Consider the following 17221-nt stretch of genomic DNA (forward strand, 5'->3'; position numbering starts at 1 on the left):
TTAGGACTCTCTCTATGCAGATGGGTTGTGTAGTCTCCTTTCTAGCGCATTCTGAGGTACTTGCAGTACTGTGTTACACTGAAGTTCCACTTGCTTGTTCTCATTTAGAACTCACTCGTATGGCAGACAGATGTAGCCTCCTTCTTCTGGCTCACGCGTTTCTGTTGTGCCTCCGAGTCTTATGTGGGAACAGAGCATTTACATCTTCCTATTCCTTCAGTTTCTGCTGCAGGAACATCAGTATCCGTACAACCTTGGAGACCGGATTCCAGACCATGTGCTACAGCTAGAAGTGAGCCTGAAATCTGCTCAATCTTCCAGCTTGTCTCCTCACGTGGTAAATGCTAGACTGTATGGGCTCCTTCCAGGTGTGATGTCGTTTCTGGGGGCATGTCATACGGGAGGGGCGTGTTCTGACAGCAAAGGCAGGAAGAGAAGAGGCCATTACACATGTCTCTGCCATCTGGTGCAGGGAGAGAAGCCTCCATTACCCATGTCTCAGCTCTGTCTCTCTGGTGCCTGCGTCTGTGAGCAGTGTGGAGTTAGGTCAGCGGCGTCAGTGACAGGCAGGACGGTTTAGCAAGTAACAGGTTGGTGTCTTCTTAGATGTTTGGTTGATGGGGCTGATACTTGGGGCTAACTAGTGGGATTTAGGTGCTTATCTGGGAGCTGTTGGGCTCCCGGAGGGGAGGGGGGATGAATGCACGCTGGTGGGGTCTGGTAGGGTCCAGGGGGGGTTAATGCACGCTTGTGGGGTCTTTGGGTGGGGGTTAATGCACGCTTACGGGGTCTGTTTAGGGTCCGGAGGGGTTAATGCTTGCTTGTGGGGTCTGCTTGGGCTCCCAGGGGGGTTAATGCATGCTTGCAGGGTCTATTTGGGGTTCGGGCGGGTTAATGCATGCTTGTGGGGTCTGTTTGGGTAGGGGGTAGGGGTTAATGCATGCTTACAGGTCTGTTTGGGGTCCAGGGGGTTAATGCATGCTTAAGGGGGTCTGTGGGGGTAGGGGTTAATGCACGCTTACAGGTCTGTTTGGGGTCCGGGGTGGTTAATGCATGCTTGTGGGGTCTGTTTGGGGCAGGAGCTTGGGGTATAATGCACACTTGTGGGGTCTGGTTGTACTTTGGGGGGTACTAATGCATGCTTGTGGGGTCTGTTTGGGGCAGGGGTTGGGGGGTTAATACATGCTTATGGGGTCTGGTTGTACTTCGGGGGTACTAATGCTTGTGGGGTCTGGTGGGGGGTTAATGCACACTTGTGGGGTCAGGTTGTACTTCGGGGGGTTCTAATGCATGCTTGTGGGGTCTGTTTGGGGCAGGGGGTGGGGGTTAAAGCACGCTTATGGGTCTGGGGGGGTTAATGCATGCTTGTGGGGTCTGGTTGGGGGTGGGGGGTTAATGCACGCTTGTGGGGTCTGGTTGTACTTTGGGGGGTACTAATGCATGCCTGTGGGGTCTGTTTGGGGCTGGGGGGTGGGGGTTAATGCACGCTTATGGGTCTGGTGGGTTAATGCACGCTTGTTGGGTCTGGTTGTACTTCGGGGGGTACTAATCCATACTTCTTGGGTCTGTTTGGGGCAGGGGGTGGGAGTTAATGCACGCTTCTGGGGTCTGTTTGGGGCTAGGGGGTGGGGGTTAATGCATGCTTGTGGTGGTCTGGTTGTACTTGGGGAGGTGCTAATGCCTGCTTGTGGGGTCTGGTTGGGGCAGGGGGGTGGGGGTTAATGCATGCTTGTGGGGTCTGGTTGTACTTCAGGGGGTACTAATGCATACATGTGAGATCTGCTTTGGGCTCCCAGGGGGGTTAATGCACGCTTGCAGAGTCTGTTGGATCAGGGGGGTGGGGGTTAATGCACACTTGTGGGGTCTGCTTGGGCTCCCAGGGGCGTTAAGGCTGGCTTGTGGGGTCTGTTTGGGTCAGGGGGGTTAATGCACGCTTGTGGGTTCTGGTTGGTTCCTGGAGGGGTTAATGCACGTCTGCGGGGTCTGGTTGGGTCTCCGGGAGGGTGATAATGCACGCTCCCGGGGTCTGGCTGGGTACCGGGGGGTTAGTGCATGCTTGTGGTGTCTGGTAGTCCCGGGAGAGGGGGGGGTTAATGCACGCTTGTGGTGTCTGGTAGTCCCGGGAGAGGGGGGTTAATGCACGCTTGTGGTGTCTGGTAGTCCCCGGAGAGGGGGGTTGATGATGCACGCTTGTGGTGTCTGGTAGTCCCGGGAGAGGAGGGTTAATGATGCATGCTTTTGGTGTCTGGTAGTCCCAGGAGAGGGGGGTTAATGATGCATGCTTGGGGTGTCAGGTAGTCCCGGGAGAGGGGGGTTAATGATGCACGCTTGTGGTGTCTGGTAGTCCCAGGAAAGGGGGGTTAATGATGCACGATTGTGATGTCTGGTAGTTCCGGGAGAGGGGGGTTAATGATGCATGCTTGTGGTGTCTGGTAGTCCTGGGACAGGGGGGTTAATGATGCACGCTTGTGGTGCCTGGTAGACCCGGGAGAGGGGGGTTAATGATGCACGCTTGTGGTGTCTGGTAGTCCCGGGAGAGGGGGGTTAATGATGCACGCTTGTGGTGTCTGGTATTCCCGGGAGAGGGGGGTTAATGATGCACACTTGTGGTGTCTGGTAGTCCCAGGAGAGGGGGGTTAATGATGCATGCTTGTGGTGTCTGGTAGTCCCGGGAGAGGGGGGTTAATGATGCAGGCTTGTGGTGTCTGGTAGTCCTGGGAGAGGGGGGTTAATGATGTAAGCTTGTGGTGTCTGGTAGTCCCGGGAGAGGGGGGTTAATGATGCACGCCTGTGGGGTCTGGTTGGGGGTTAATGCACACTTGTGGGCTCTGTTTGTACTTCGGGGGGGTACTAATGCATGCTTGTGGGGTCTGCTTGGGCTCCGAGGAGGGTTAATGCACGCTTGCCGCGTCTGGTTGGGACCCGGGGGGGGGTTAATGCTGTCTTGCCGTGTCTGGTTGGGTCCTGGGAGGGGTTAATGCACGCTTGCCGTGTTTGGTTGGGTCCCGGGGGGGGTTAATGCACACGCTTGCAGGGTCGGGTAGTCTCGGGGGGGTGGGGTGGTTAATACATGCTTGTGGGTTCTATTTGGGTCCCGGGGGGGGGTCAATGCACGTTTGTGAGGTCTGGTTGGGCTCCCGGGGGATTAATGCACGCTTATGGGTTCTGGTTGGATCCCAGGGGTGGTTAATGTACGCTTGTGGGTTCTGTTTGGGTTTCTGGCGGATTAATGCATGTTTGTGGGGTCTGGGTGGGCTCCTCACTGTGGGGGGATTAGGGCACGTTTTTGTGGTTTGGTTGGGCTCCAGGGGGGGTTAATGCATGCTTTTGGTGTCTAGTTGGGCCCCGGGGGGGTTAATGCACGTTTGCGGGGTCTGGGTGGACCCTGCATTAACCCACCCCAGAAGCCCACCAGATCCCACAAGCTCGGAGGGTTTAATGCACGCTTGTGTGTCTGGTTGGGCTCATGGGGAGGGGGTTAATGCATGCTTTTGTGGTCTGGTGGGCTCCTTGGGGGTCTAAAGCAGGGCCCAACCAGACCTCTCAAGCGTGCATTAACTCTCCCCCGGGGCCCTACCAGACCCAACAAGCATGCATTAATCGACCCCCAGAAGCCCAACCAGACCCCACGGGAGTGCATTATCCCCAGTAGGGCCCCCCCGGGAATAAACAGACCCCGCAAGCATGCATTAACTCCTCCTGGTCTGGTTGGGATCTTGGGACAGGGGGGATTTAATGCACAATTGTGGTGTCTGAGTGTCTTGAGGACCTGGTGCTTGGGCAACGGGGCCTGTCTGCATCTGTTGTGACTTGAAAGGGGGGGATTGATTTTGGGGTAGGCACTCGACTGGTAGGGCTTTTTGTTTGGGGAAGAGGTGCCATCTGGTGGGGGTTTATACTTGGGGGGTGTCCGACGGGGGGTGGACATCCAACGGGAGTTTATGATGTGGAAGCTGGACATCCGATGGGACTTATGCTGGGAGGGGGTGGATGTCCGATGGGGGTTTATGCTTAAGGGGGGGTGGACGTCCGATGAGGTTTCTGCTGGGGAGGGGTCAGGGGTGGACGTCCGATGAGGTTTTATGCGGGGGGTTGGATGTCCAATGACGGTTTTATGCTGGGAATGGCATCCAATAGGGGCTTATGCTTAAGGGGGGTGGACATCTGATAGGGGCTTAGGCTTAAGGGGGGGTGGATGTCCGATGAGGGTTTATGCTGGGGGAGGACGTCCAATGGGGGTTTATGCCGGGGTGGACGTCCGATGGGGGTTTATTCTGGGGGGTGGATGTCTGATGGGGTTTTATGCTTGGGGGTGTGTTTTCGTCCGATGGGGGCTTATGCTTGGGGGCGTGTGGATGTCCGATGGGGGCTTATGCTTGGGGGTGTGTGGACGTCCGATGGGGGCTTATGCCGGGGGGGTGGACGTCCGATGGGGGTTTATGCTGGGAGTGGCATTCGATAGGGGCTTATGCTTAAGGGGGTGGACATCCGATGAGGGTTTATGCTGGGGGTGGACGTCCGATGAGGGTTTATGCTGGGGGGTGGACGTCCGATGAGGGTTTATGCTTGGGGGTGTTTGGACGTCCGATGGGGGCTTATGCTTGGGGGCGTGTGGACGTCTGATGGGAGTTTATAGGTTTGTGCTTGGGGGTTGGACGTCCGATGGGGTTAATGCTGTGGGGGAGGGGTGTCCAATGGGGGGTTATAGCTGGGGTGGCATCCATTGGGGGGTTTTGCTTTGGGGTGGAGGGTGCATGATGGGGATTTATGCTTGAGCGGGCATCTCATGGGGATTTACGCTTAGGGGAAGGGGCATTTGTGCTTTGATCGGTTTATCCTGTTGGGTCCACTGATTAGTGTGAGGTGGATGTTTATGATTGGATAGGAGTGTTACCCTGTGTGGCCCTCTGGTTGGCGTGCGGGGTGGTTAATGCTTCATTGGGGCACACACAAAACTATGGTTGTATGCTGCTTATGCTAGGAGGGTACACCAACTGGCATGAAGCTAATCCGTTTTAGCTTAGTGTCAGTAGGAGGCAGACATGGGTCCGGACCACCCAGGCTGGTTTCTGCCTTAGGTCTTGATTTTTTTTTATTAATGATTTCCCTTTTTCTTTCAGATATGGCTTTTAAGGGCGACAGAGTGGAGTTATCACTCTGATTTCCCACCTAGAATTGTCACTACCATATCATCTGTGGTCTACGAGGCAGGGCCCTAACACATCAAGAGTGTTTGCGGTTTTCCAGCGGACAGTCCTTGCCACTAATCCCCTACCCTCTCGCCCCCACCAGAGCCAGATAGAGTAGGGAGGGAAGACAAATCCGTTACCTGCCAGTCGCCCGAAAGCCTGTGTAAAGGTTAGGATTTGAAATCTTCAGGACAGGTAAATCCTACCAGGCAGTGAGGGGGCTCCATTAAAAAAATGAAGGGACAAGACAAATATGTCCTAGTTTTCCCCTGAGCAATATGGACATCTCCTGGGGAAACCTTCCTATTCATGTGGCCTCCACGTTTGACAGAGGCTCCTGCGACCCTACTCTTAAAAAAAAATCCAGGCTCTCGTCTAGCCTCTGGTGGCCGGGCCACACCGCCAGCGCCCTGAACAAGCATGCACGCCAACTTTCTAGTGCTTCCTGCCCTCTACCTATCAGGGTAAGAGTACTTTTCTTCTGCTACAGAAGACTAAACTCCTGCTTCCCAAGAAGAGCACAGTCCAATTGTGGTTGTTTCGGACCTGTTCAGTCCAAAAAAGCAACCAACAGGACAACTTTCCTGCCCGCCAGGAAAAGAAACCTTCCTTCAGGCCCAACCCCCTCCTGGCATCCACAAACCCATCAGCGCTGGTCTACTACGCCTGGATCTAGCAGACTCCCTTTGGCATGACGGGACGTTCCCACCTTGGATGTCTCTCAGGGTTGGCTGCCGTCTCCTTCAATATTCAAGGCTGGTATTATGATATCTGGTCCTAGACACCAGAAGCAGGCCCCGGGGGGTTGAGCCACAGACCCATCAGTCCTTACCGCATGCACCAACAGCATATTACAGTTGTACAATACATAAGAAATGCATTACATGAAACAAGCAAAAGTTTTCAATGTAAAAAAATGCACTTTTATAAAATTAGAAAGGTTTCTATATATGTAAGAATGTTATTTAGCCAATATTTCTGTAAGTAAAAGTCTAAGATTTCTGTGGGAAATCTTAATTTGTTCCTCTTAAACTGGTTTTGAATGTAAATAAAACATTGCTCTGATTTAAGTCTCCATGTTGTAATTTAGCCTTTTATTTCATGCATGGACAAGCCCATGATGCATCTGTGTAACACATGGAAGGTACTGTAATAACTGGGTTAGGCTAGTTTCACACTAGCGTATCTACACGCAGTGCACGGCGCCCCCTGCTGCGCCCCCTCCGGTCATCTCCTACTATCGCACATCACTGCATGCGATCTGTGCACCCTATCTTTAGCATAGGGTGTGCAGACCGTGCGCTAGTAGGATTTTGCATGCGCTGCGCTCTTTTGCCGGTGCGCTGAGCGCACCAAAATGCAACATAGTGCGTTCGGCGCACCGTCAAAAGGGTTCAGCGCACGCAAAATCCTACTAGCGCACGGTCTGCGCACCCTATGCTAAAGATAGGGTGCGCAGATCGCATGCAGCGATGTTTGATAGGAGGAGATGATCGGAGGGGGCGGGGCTTAGCGGCGCCGTGCGCTGCATGTAGATACGCTAGTGTGAAACTAGCCTTAGACAAGTAAACCACTTTTGAGACAGTGAAGTTCACTTGTACAAGCTGCATAGATGTAAGCCTGCCTAAAGGGAAATATTAAAAACCTTACCGCTTTGTCCTGTGACTTGCTTGTGGATAAGGACTGAGAAGGATTAGGCCCAAATAGTGGACACACAGGAATGGGAAACCACATCAATATATAAAGGTTTTTAATATTAGTTATCACTGTCCCAATTAGGGTCACTGTGAAATGGTAGGATGGCTTACGGCTCTTGCATTTTTTTTAAATTGAGCGTGTTAACCAAGTACCTTATATTTTCATGCATTATTGCTGTTTATTTACTACAGGGTATTCAATCATTGTTTATGCCCCCCATATAAAGTACTACCACTACCTGTATGTCGCCATATACAGCATTGTAGAATGCTGTATATATAGTACGACCACTACCTGTATACCCTCTATATACAGCATTTTATAAAGCACGTCCACTGTCTGAATGCCCTTATATATACACAACATTCTAGAATGCCAATCTGCATAACTTTGCTTTTTTTATTAGATTTGCCTGCGGAGCAGTCCCATCCAATGGGCTCCGCTAGTCTTAATCCGGTGCCTCCTTCTATCCTTCTTTGAGTCGACGGCGCGTCCTAAGTCCATCCACACAGTTGTCTTCCATCGCGCTCTGGTGCAGACTTCTCTCTGCGCTTTGCAATACTTTGCTTTGTGATCAGCAGGGCAGAGACGTGTTCCTGCACAGAAGCGTCATGGGGGAGGTTGTGTGGATGATGTAGGATGCATCATCCACGGGAAGGAGGACTACTGGAAGAAGAACAGTGACAAACATAATACCAGACCGCCCCGTAGGTGAGTATAAGATGTTAATCACATTTGCCTCAGACCACACGTGAGGACGTTTCGAGACCGTGCCTCGGACCACACGTGAGGACGTTTTGAGACCATGCCTCGGACCACACGTGAGGACCTTTTGAGACTGTGCCTCGGACCACACGTTAGAACGTTTTGAGACCGTGCCTCGGACCACACGTGAGGACCTTTTGAGACTGTGCCTCGGACCACACGTTAGGACGTTTTGAGACTGTGCCTCGGACCACACGTGAGGACGTTTCGAGACCGTGCCTCAGACCACACGTGAGGACGTTACTAGACTGTACCCGCCAGACATCACACCACACGGGAGAACATTCCTACGTTGTGCCTGCCATGCCTCAAAGTGGCACAGAAAGCAGAGTAGAAAGTTGGTCATTGTATTTTAACTTCTTCATGACCAAGCCTATTTTGACCTTAATGACCAGGCCATTTTTTGCAGTTATGACCAGTGTCCCTTTATGAGGTAATATCTCTGGAACACTTCCAACAGATCCTATCGATTCTGAGATTATTTTTTCGTGACATATTGGGCTTCATGTGAGTGGTAAATTTAGGTCGATAATTTTTGCGTTTATTTGTGATAAAATCAGAAATTTGGTGAAAATTTTGAAAATTTTGCAATTTTCAAATTTTTAATTTTTATTCTGTTAAACCAGAGAGTTATGTGACACAAAATAGTTACTAAAAAACTTTTCCCACATGTCTACTTTACATCAGCACAATTTTAGAAACAATTTTTTTTTTGCTAGGAAGTTATAAGGGTTAAAAGTTGACCAGTGATTTCTCATTTTTACAACAAAATTTTCAAAAAAAAACCTTTTTTTAGGGACCACCTCACATTTGAAGTCACTTTGAGGGGTCTATATGGCAGAAAACACCCAAAAGTGACACCATTCTAAAAACTGCACCCCTCAAGCTACTCAAAACTACATTCAGGAAGATTATTAACCCTTCAAGTGCTTCACAGGAACTAAAGCACGTGGAAGGAAAAAATGAACATTTTAATTTTTCCAACAAAAATTTTCTTTTAGCATCAATTTTTTTTTTTATTTTCACATGGGCAACAGGATAAAATGGATCCTAGAATTTGTCGGGCAATTTCTCCTGAGTACACGGATACCTCATATGTGGTCATAAACCACTGTTTCAGTGCACAGAAGGGAAGGAGCGCCATTTGACTTTTTGAATGGAAAATTAGCTCCAATCGTTATTGCCTAAACAGTGAAAACCTCCCACAAGTGACACCATTTTGGAAACTAGACCCGTTAAAGAACGTATCTAGATGTCTGGTGAGCACTTTGAAACCCCAAGTGCTTTACAAAAGTTTATAACACAGAGGAGTGAAAATAAAAAATAATTTTTTTCCTCAAAAATGATTTTTTAGCATGCTATTTTTTATTTTCCTAATGGTAATAGGAGAAATTAGCCCCCCAAAGTTGTTGTGCAATTTTTCCTGAGTACGCTGATACCCCATATGTTGGGGTAAACCACTGTTTGGGCACACGTCGAGGCTTGGAAGGGGGTGAGCACCATTTGACTTTTTGAAAGCAAAATTGGCTGGAATCAATGGTGGCACCATGTCGCGTTTGGAGACCCCCTGATGTGCCTAAACAGTGGAAACCCCTCAACTCTAACTCCAAACCTAATCCCAATACACCCCTAACCACAACCCTAACCTCAACACATCCCTAATCCCAACCCTAACCCCAACACACCCCTAATCCCAACCCTAACCACAAGCCTAACCCTAACCCCAACACACCCCTAACCCTAATTCCAACCCTAATTCTAACCCTAATTCCAACCGAAACCCTAGTTGAACCCTAACCCTAATTCCAACCCTCACCATAATTCCACCCTAACCCTAATTTCAACCCTATTTCCAACCCTAACCCTAATGTAAAATTAAAAATATTTTCTTTATTTCATTATATGTGCCTACCTATGGGGGTGATAAAGGGGGGGTATTTACTTTTTATTTTACTTTCATCGCTGTTAAAGTTTATCACAGTGATCAAAATGAATGAATGAAATCTGCAGCCGCAGATTCTGGCGGGCGCACTAGGCATGCGCCCGCCATTTTCTAAGATGGTGGTGCCCATGATCCGGGAACGCGGGACACCGGGAGCGGCACTCGGAAAGGTACCAGGGGGTGGGAGGGGAAGTGATCGGAAGGCGGGGGGAGCAGATGATGACAGCGGCAGCCGATCGCCGCTGTCATTCAGCGGCGGGGGGCAGATCGCCCCCCGTTAACCGTGTGGGGGGGTCAGATCGGTGTCTCCAGCCATGTTCGATGCTACTGCAGCATCGGCCATGGCTGGTTTGTAATATTTCATCAAATTTCATTGATGAAATATTACTATCGCTCTCCATGCAAAGAGAAGAGGTTGCACTCATCAAGATGGAAGTTTCGCTGATTTATTGACATATCATGAACATGTCAAGTTGGGGGAGTGACATAAGGAGTGCAAGAAAGGCTGACAACGGCCGTTTCGCGCTACTCGAGCGCTTCAACGGGTCAAACAGTGGGGGGAAGTGCCGGGTTCATATGGAAATCACATCACTCTGTACCTCCTCCCTCCACAGCTGCTGTCTAAGTGACATTAGTGAATTAAAAACATGCTGAGATGCATTACAACATACAAAAGTATAAATACAACTTACTGCACAAGCAGAAAAATGGTTACATCGAGGGATAAATTACAATGCATATTCATATATCGAAGACTACTGTTATTTTCATATGTCGAAAACTAGTATTTTTTTCTTTTTTCTTATGGAAAACATCTACAATCATATGTATCCAGAGACCAAACTGTCTCACTATTATTGTATCGAACTATTAATATACTCACAGAGAAAAAGAAAAAAAAAACATTTTCTCAAAAAAAATTTTTTCAAAAAACATTCTTATCCTGAAATGAAAAATGTAAATTGTGTGCAACTTGATATCTGTTTTTTTAGGATTCTCATAAACTACAATATACCTACATAGCTGTATCTTATTATGGATAAACACAATAACGGACTATCAATGACAAATCTCAATCATAGCGGACAAAAACCGCTGCACCGAAAACGCACAATGTATATGTGCACGTATACTATACAAACAAAAAACAAGTCACTCAACGATTCAAATGCTTCGGGAAAGAAAACCCACTAAATTCAAAAAGATGTCTTTGCCTCAAATATGTGGAAGTTCATCAAAGCTGCAATACGAGACTCCAGAAAAAAGGTACCAACCAGAAAAGCCGCATATATACATATGTGACCTAGTTCTCCTATCAACTTCAAGGGAAATGAGGGAAAATATAAACTCCTTCATAAAAAAACAGCCATGTCTATTCTATCATTAAAACCCAGCAGACCTGTCGCCTGTGTATTCATAATCCACCGGGATTCTCGTTTTAATAAGATTTTATTTAAATGCCCTCCCTGCGGCGGTAAAACCACCTTCTCAATTCCTGCAAAGGAGAGAACATTAGGGTCATTTCCATGTGCATCTCGTACATGGTTAATTAAACGTGGAACTCCTTTTCCCGTTCTAATGGACTTAAAATGCTCACGAAAATGAATGTATACCGGACGTATGGTTTTACCTATGTAGAAAAACCGACATGTGCAAAAAATCACATAGACTACATGGTCTGTCTTGCATGTGATCAAATCTGTTACTGTATGCGTGACCGCGCCCATGTGTAGTGTACGATCAGTAAGATGAAATTTACAATAAGGACAATGGCCACACCTATAATTCCCTTGTGGTGTTCCTTTACTCAGCCAAGTGTCATGCTTAGTGACGATCCGATTCTTAAGCAGAATATCTCTAACTAGATTATGGCCCGATGCTATCGCATCGGGAGGATGCGATAGCATCACACCTCTTGCCATGTTAACCCTCAACACACACACTCCTCAACACACACTCCTCTCACCTTTCACCATCTCCACTCACTCTTTCACTCCACATACGACCCCTTCTCTCACTCCGTCTCTCAATTCTCACGCCGTCATCGCCGCTGCTCCACGATCCCCGACATCTTCTTCCGCCGGCGCCATCCTGGATCCAGACGTTGTCCACGCCGGCGACATGTTCTTGCGGCGACGCCATCTTGAGTATCGTCAAATCCCGCGATAGTCAAGATAGCGTCGCCGGAAGAACATGTCGCCGGCGTGGACGACGTCGGGATCCAAAATGGCGTCGGCGAAATCTCGCGAGTTTTCGCCGACGCCATTTTGGATCCCGACATCGTCCTCGCCGGCGACATGTTCTTGCGGCGACGCCATCTTGACTATCGCGGGATTTCGCCGATCCAAAATGGCGTCGCCGCAAGAACATGTTGCCGGCGTGGACGACATTGGGATCCAAAATGGCGTCGGCGTAATCTCGCGAGATTTCGCCGACGCCATCTTTTTGGATCCCGAGTCGTCCACGCCAGCGACATGTTCTTGCGGCGACGCCATCTTGAATCTCGCGGGATTTCACGAAATCCAAGATAGCGTTGCCGCAAGAACATGTCGGCGGCCTGGAGAACGTCTGGATCCAGGATCGCGGCGGCGGAGGAAGATGTCGGGGCAGCGACGATGACGGTGTGAGTATGAGAAACGGAGTGAGAGAAAGGAACGTATGTGGAGTGAAAGAGTGAGTGGACGTGAGTGGAGGTGAAAGGTGAGAGGAGTGTGTGTTGAGGCGGTGTGGTGTGTTGAGGGTTAACGTGCGTGTGTGTGTGGTGACGTCACCGGTTACAACTGGACGGAAGTTACAACCGGAAGCTGGCTAGGGCATTTATTATTATAGATGATGAGGAAGAAGCCGTCTGTTGTTGGCGGTGATGGAGTGTAGAGGCTTCTTCAGCCAATGTAATAGATTTAGAGTTAGGGGATTCGTGTGTGAGACGACGGCGTTTATAAGCCTTAATCTTGTCAAGTCGATGCTGTTTTTCCTCAGGAGTCTCATTAGCACAGCGTTGTTTTTGTCGTAGTGCTAAAGCTGCTTTCCTTTCACTGGCATTGGCATACTGTGCATCGGTATTGAATGGTGGTATTGATAGGGCAGAAACAGATTGCTGATTAGTTATGTCAGTGAACGGCATATGGGATGAAGTGTAGCAGTAAATTGTTCCACATGCTGATGTGGAAGCATCCTGTTGTGAGTCTAATAATAATGATGAGGAAGAGGCCGTCTGTTGTCGGCGGTGACGGCGTGCAGAGGCTTCTTCAGCCAATCTTATGGATTTAGAGTTAGGGGATTCGTGTGTGAGGCGATGGCGTTTATAAGCCTTAATCTTCTCAAGGCGATGGTGTTTTTCCTCAGGAGTCTCATTAGCATGGCGTTGTTTTTGTCGTAGTGCTAAAGCTGCTTCCCTTTCACTGGCATTGGCATACTTTTTGTTATGACTCATGTTGGCACAGGTAAAGGAGTCTATTTGCAGTTATCTGGCAGTGAAAATGGCGTCCTGGAGTATTGTAGAGTAAACAGATACTAATTGACCCTGTAATTGCCCAGCAGTAGTTATGAAGTGGTAGTGGCAAATAGGCCCTGTAGTTAGACACCGGCAGAGGAGCAAGGCAGCAGTAGTTATGGCGGTAGAGGCAAATTGGCCCTGTAATTAGACACCGGCAGAGGAGCAAGGCAGCAGTAGTTATGGTGGTAGAGGCAAATTGGCCCTGTAATTAGACACCGGCAGAGGAGCAAGGCAGCAGTAGTTATGGCGGTAGAGGCAAATTGGCCCTGTAATTAGACACCGGCAGAGGAGCAAGGCAGCAGTAGTTATGGCGGTAGAGGCAAATTGGCCCTGTAATTAGACACCGGCAGAGGAGCAAGGCAGCAGTAGTTATGGCGGTAGAGGCAAATTGGCCCTGTAATTAGACACAGGCAGTGAACAGTCAGAGGAGCAAGGCAGCAGTACTTATGGCGGTAGAGGCAAATTGGCCCTGTAATTAGACACCGGCAGAGGAGCAAGGCAGCAGTAGTTATGGCGGTATTGGCAAATTGGCCCTGTAATTAGACACCAGCAGAGGAGCAATGCAGCAGTAGTTATGGCGGTAGAGGCAAATTGATCCTGTAATTAGACACCGGCAGAGGAGCAAGGCAGCAGTAGTTATGGCGGTAGAGGCAAATTGGCCCTGTAAATTAGACACCGGCAGAGGAGCAAGGCAGCAGTAGTTATGGCGGTAGAGGCAAATTGGCCCTGTAATTAGACAACGGCAGAGGAGCAAGGCAGCAGTAGTTATGGCGGTAGAGACAAATTAGCCCTGTAATTAGACACCGGCAGAGGAGCAAGGCAGCAGTAGTTATGGCGGTAGAGGCAAATTAGCCCTGTAATTAGACACCGGCAGAGGAGCAAGGCAGCAGTAGTTATGGCGGTAGAGGCAAATTAGCCCTGTAATTAGACACCGGCAGAGGAGCAAGGCAGCAGTAGTTATGGCGGTATAGGCAAATTGGCCCTGTAATTAGACACCGGCAGAGGAGCAATGCAGCAGTAGTTATGGCTGTAGAAGCAAATTAGCCCTGTAATTAAACACCGGCAGAGGAGCAAGGCAGCAGTAGTTATGGCGGTAGAGGCAAATTAGCCCTGTAATTAGACACCGGCAGAGGAGCAAGGCAGCAGTAGTTATGGCGGTAGAGGCAAATTGGCCCTGTAATTAGACACCGGCAGAGGAGCAAGGCAGCAGTAGTTATGGCGGTATTGGCAAATTGGCCCTGTAATTAGACACCGGCAGAGGAGCAAGGCAGCAGTAGTTATGGCGGTAGAGGCAAATTGGCCCTGTAATTAGACACCGGCAGAGGAGCAAGGCAGCAGTAGTTATGGCGGTAGAGGCAAATTGGCCCTGTAATTAGACACCGGCAGAGGAGCAAGGCAGCAGTAGGTATGGCGGTAGAGGCAAATTGGCCCTGTAATTAGACACCGGCAGAGGAGCAAGGCAGCAGTAGTTATGGCGGTAGAGGCAAATTGGCCTTGTAATTAGACACCGGCAGTAAACAGGCAGATGACCAAAGCAGCAGTAGTTATGGCGATAGAGGCAAATTGGCCCTGTAATTAGACACTGGCAGAGGACAAAGGCAGCAGTAGTTATGGCAGTATAGGCAAATTAGCCCTGTAATTAGACACCGGCAGAGGACAAAGGTAGTAGTTATGGCGGTATAGGCAAATTGGCCCTGTAATTAGACACTGGCAGAGGACAAAGGCAGCAGTAGTTATGGCAGTATAGGCAAATTAGCCCTGTAATTAGACACCGGCAGAGGACAAAGGTAGTAGTTATGGCGGTATAGGCAAATTGGCCCTGTAATTAGACACTGGCAGAGGACAAAGGCAGCAGTAGTTATGGCGGTAGAGGCAAATTGGTCCTGTAATTAGACACCGGCAGAGGAGCAAGGCAGCAGTAGTTATGGCGGTACAGGCAAATTGGTCCAGTAATTAGACACCGGCAGTAAACAGGCATAGGACCAAGGCAGCAGTAGTTATGGTGGTACAGGCAATGCCAAGCGTCCGCACAGCAAGTCGGCGTGAGGTAAATGACGCAATTTCACGAATGCAAGATGGCGTCGGCGGACGTCGTTAACACCTCTTGCCATGTTAACCCTCAACACACCACACCGCCTCAACACACACTCCTCTCACCTTTCACCTCCACTCATGTCCACTCACTCTTTCACTCCACATACGTTCCTTTCTCTCACTCCGTTTCTCATACTCACACCGTCATCGTTGCTGCCCCGACATCTTCCCCCGCTGCCGCGATCCAGGATCCAGACGTTCTCCAGGCCGCCGACATGTTCTTGCGGGACGCCATCTTGGATTTCGTGAAATCCCGCGATATTCAAGATAGCGTCGCCGCAACAACATGTCGCTGGCGTGGACGACATCGGGATCCAAAAAGATGGCGTCGGCGAAATCTCGCGAGATTACGCCGACGCCATTTTGGATCCCGATGTCGCCCACGCCAGCGACATATTCTTGTGGGACGCCATCTTGGATGTCGTGAAGTCCCGCGATATTCAAGATGGCGTCGCCGCAACAACATGTCGCTGGCATGGGCGACATCGGGATCCAAAATGGCGTCGGCGTAATCTCGCGAGATTTCGCCGACGCCATCTTTTTGGATCCCGATGTCGTCCACGCCAGCGACATATTGTTGCAGCGACGCCATCTTGAATCTCGCGGGATTTCACGACATCCAAGATGGCGTCGCCGCAAGAACATGTCGGCGGCCTGGAGAACGTCTGGATCCTGGATCGCGGCGGCGGAGGAAGATGTCGGGGCAGCGACGATGACGGTGTGAGTATGAGAAACGGAGTGAGAGAAAGGAACGTATGTGGAGTGAAAGAGTGAGTGGACATGAGTGGAGGTGAAAGGTGAGAGGAGTGTGTGTTGAGGCGGTGTGGTGTGTTGAGGGTTAATATGTGCGTGTGTGTGTGTGTGTGGTGACGTCACCGGTTACAACTGGACGGAAGTTGTTACAACCGGAAGCTGGTTAGGGCATTTATTATTATAGATTCTTGTACTCCGCTTACATGAGATAAGGGGCCCTCTAGATACTATGTCGCTTAAATCCCTATCTTGTTCCAAAATATGCCAATTTTTTCTAATTGCTGCTCGTATCTGACGATCCATGGGACTATATCGAAAACAGAAGGTAAATTTTTTTTCATTTTCGACTCTTTTATTTTTTAGAGGCACAACTCCTCTAACTTTATTACTGTACTGAGATTTTACTTTTTCAAGTGTGGTATCTAATAGAACCTTAGGATATCCCCGTTGTCTGAACCTATTATATAACTCTCTAGATTGTGTTTCAAAGCCCTCCAAAATATTATTTAGACGGTGGACTCTCAAAAATTGACCATATGGCAATGAATTAATGGTATGTGATGGATGGAAACTATCATAACGCAATATGGAATTGGTAGCCAAAGGTTTCCTGTAAACTGACGTGCAGATTTCATTATCCTTTACTTCCAACAAGACGTCAAGAAATTCCAGCCGTGTCCCTCCAAAATTGTGTGTGAACAGCATGTTCATCTGGTTCACCTCATTTAGGTGACTGACAAACTTGTCAAAAGAATCTCTGGTGCCATCCCAGACAATGAACACGTCGTCCACATACCTGAGATACAGTCTGATATGTTGAAAAAATTGTTTGGCATTGTAGACATATTTTTCTTCCAGGGCACCCAAAAAGAGATTGGCAAATGTACATGCTGCCGGGGTACCCATCGTGGTACCCACATTTTGACGGTACCACGTACAATCAAAAGTGAATGCATTGTGAGTAAGTATGAAATTCAAAGCTTCACAAACAAAATCCACAAAGCCCTGCTCTTTGCCTGTGGAGTTCAATATCTCTAATAGTATCCACACCCAACTTCTGGGGAATTCGTGTATATAAGCTCTCCACATCTATGGATGCCAGCATGAAGCTGGGTTGCCAAGCAAAGTCCCGTATCACATGCAGAAAAGCATTGGTGTCCTTTATGTACGACGGGATCTCTCCCAATAAAGGGCGCAGCAACCAATCAATATACTGGGACAGGGATTCCGTGACGGATCCTATCCCAGATACGATTGGGCATCCTGGGGGACAAGAAGCAGACT

The sequence above is a fragment of the Dendrobates tinctorius genome, unplaced genomic scaffold, assembly GCF_039654945.1.
Source record: "Dendrobates tinctorius isolate UK_male_01 unplaced genomic scaffold, ASM3965494v1 ptg000094l, whole genome shotgun sequence".
Lineage (NCBI taxonomy): Eukaryota > Metazoa > Chordata > Amphibia > Anura > Dendrobatidae > Dendrobates > Dendrobates tinctorius.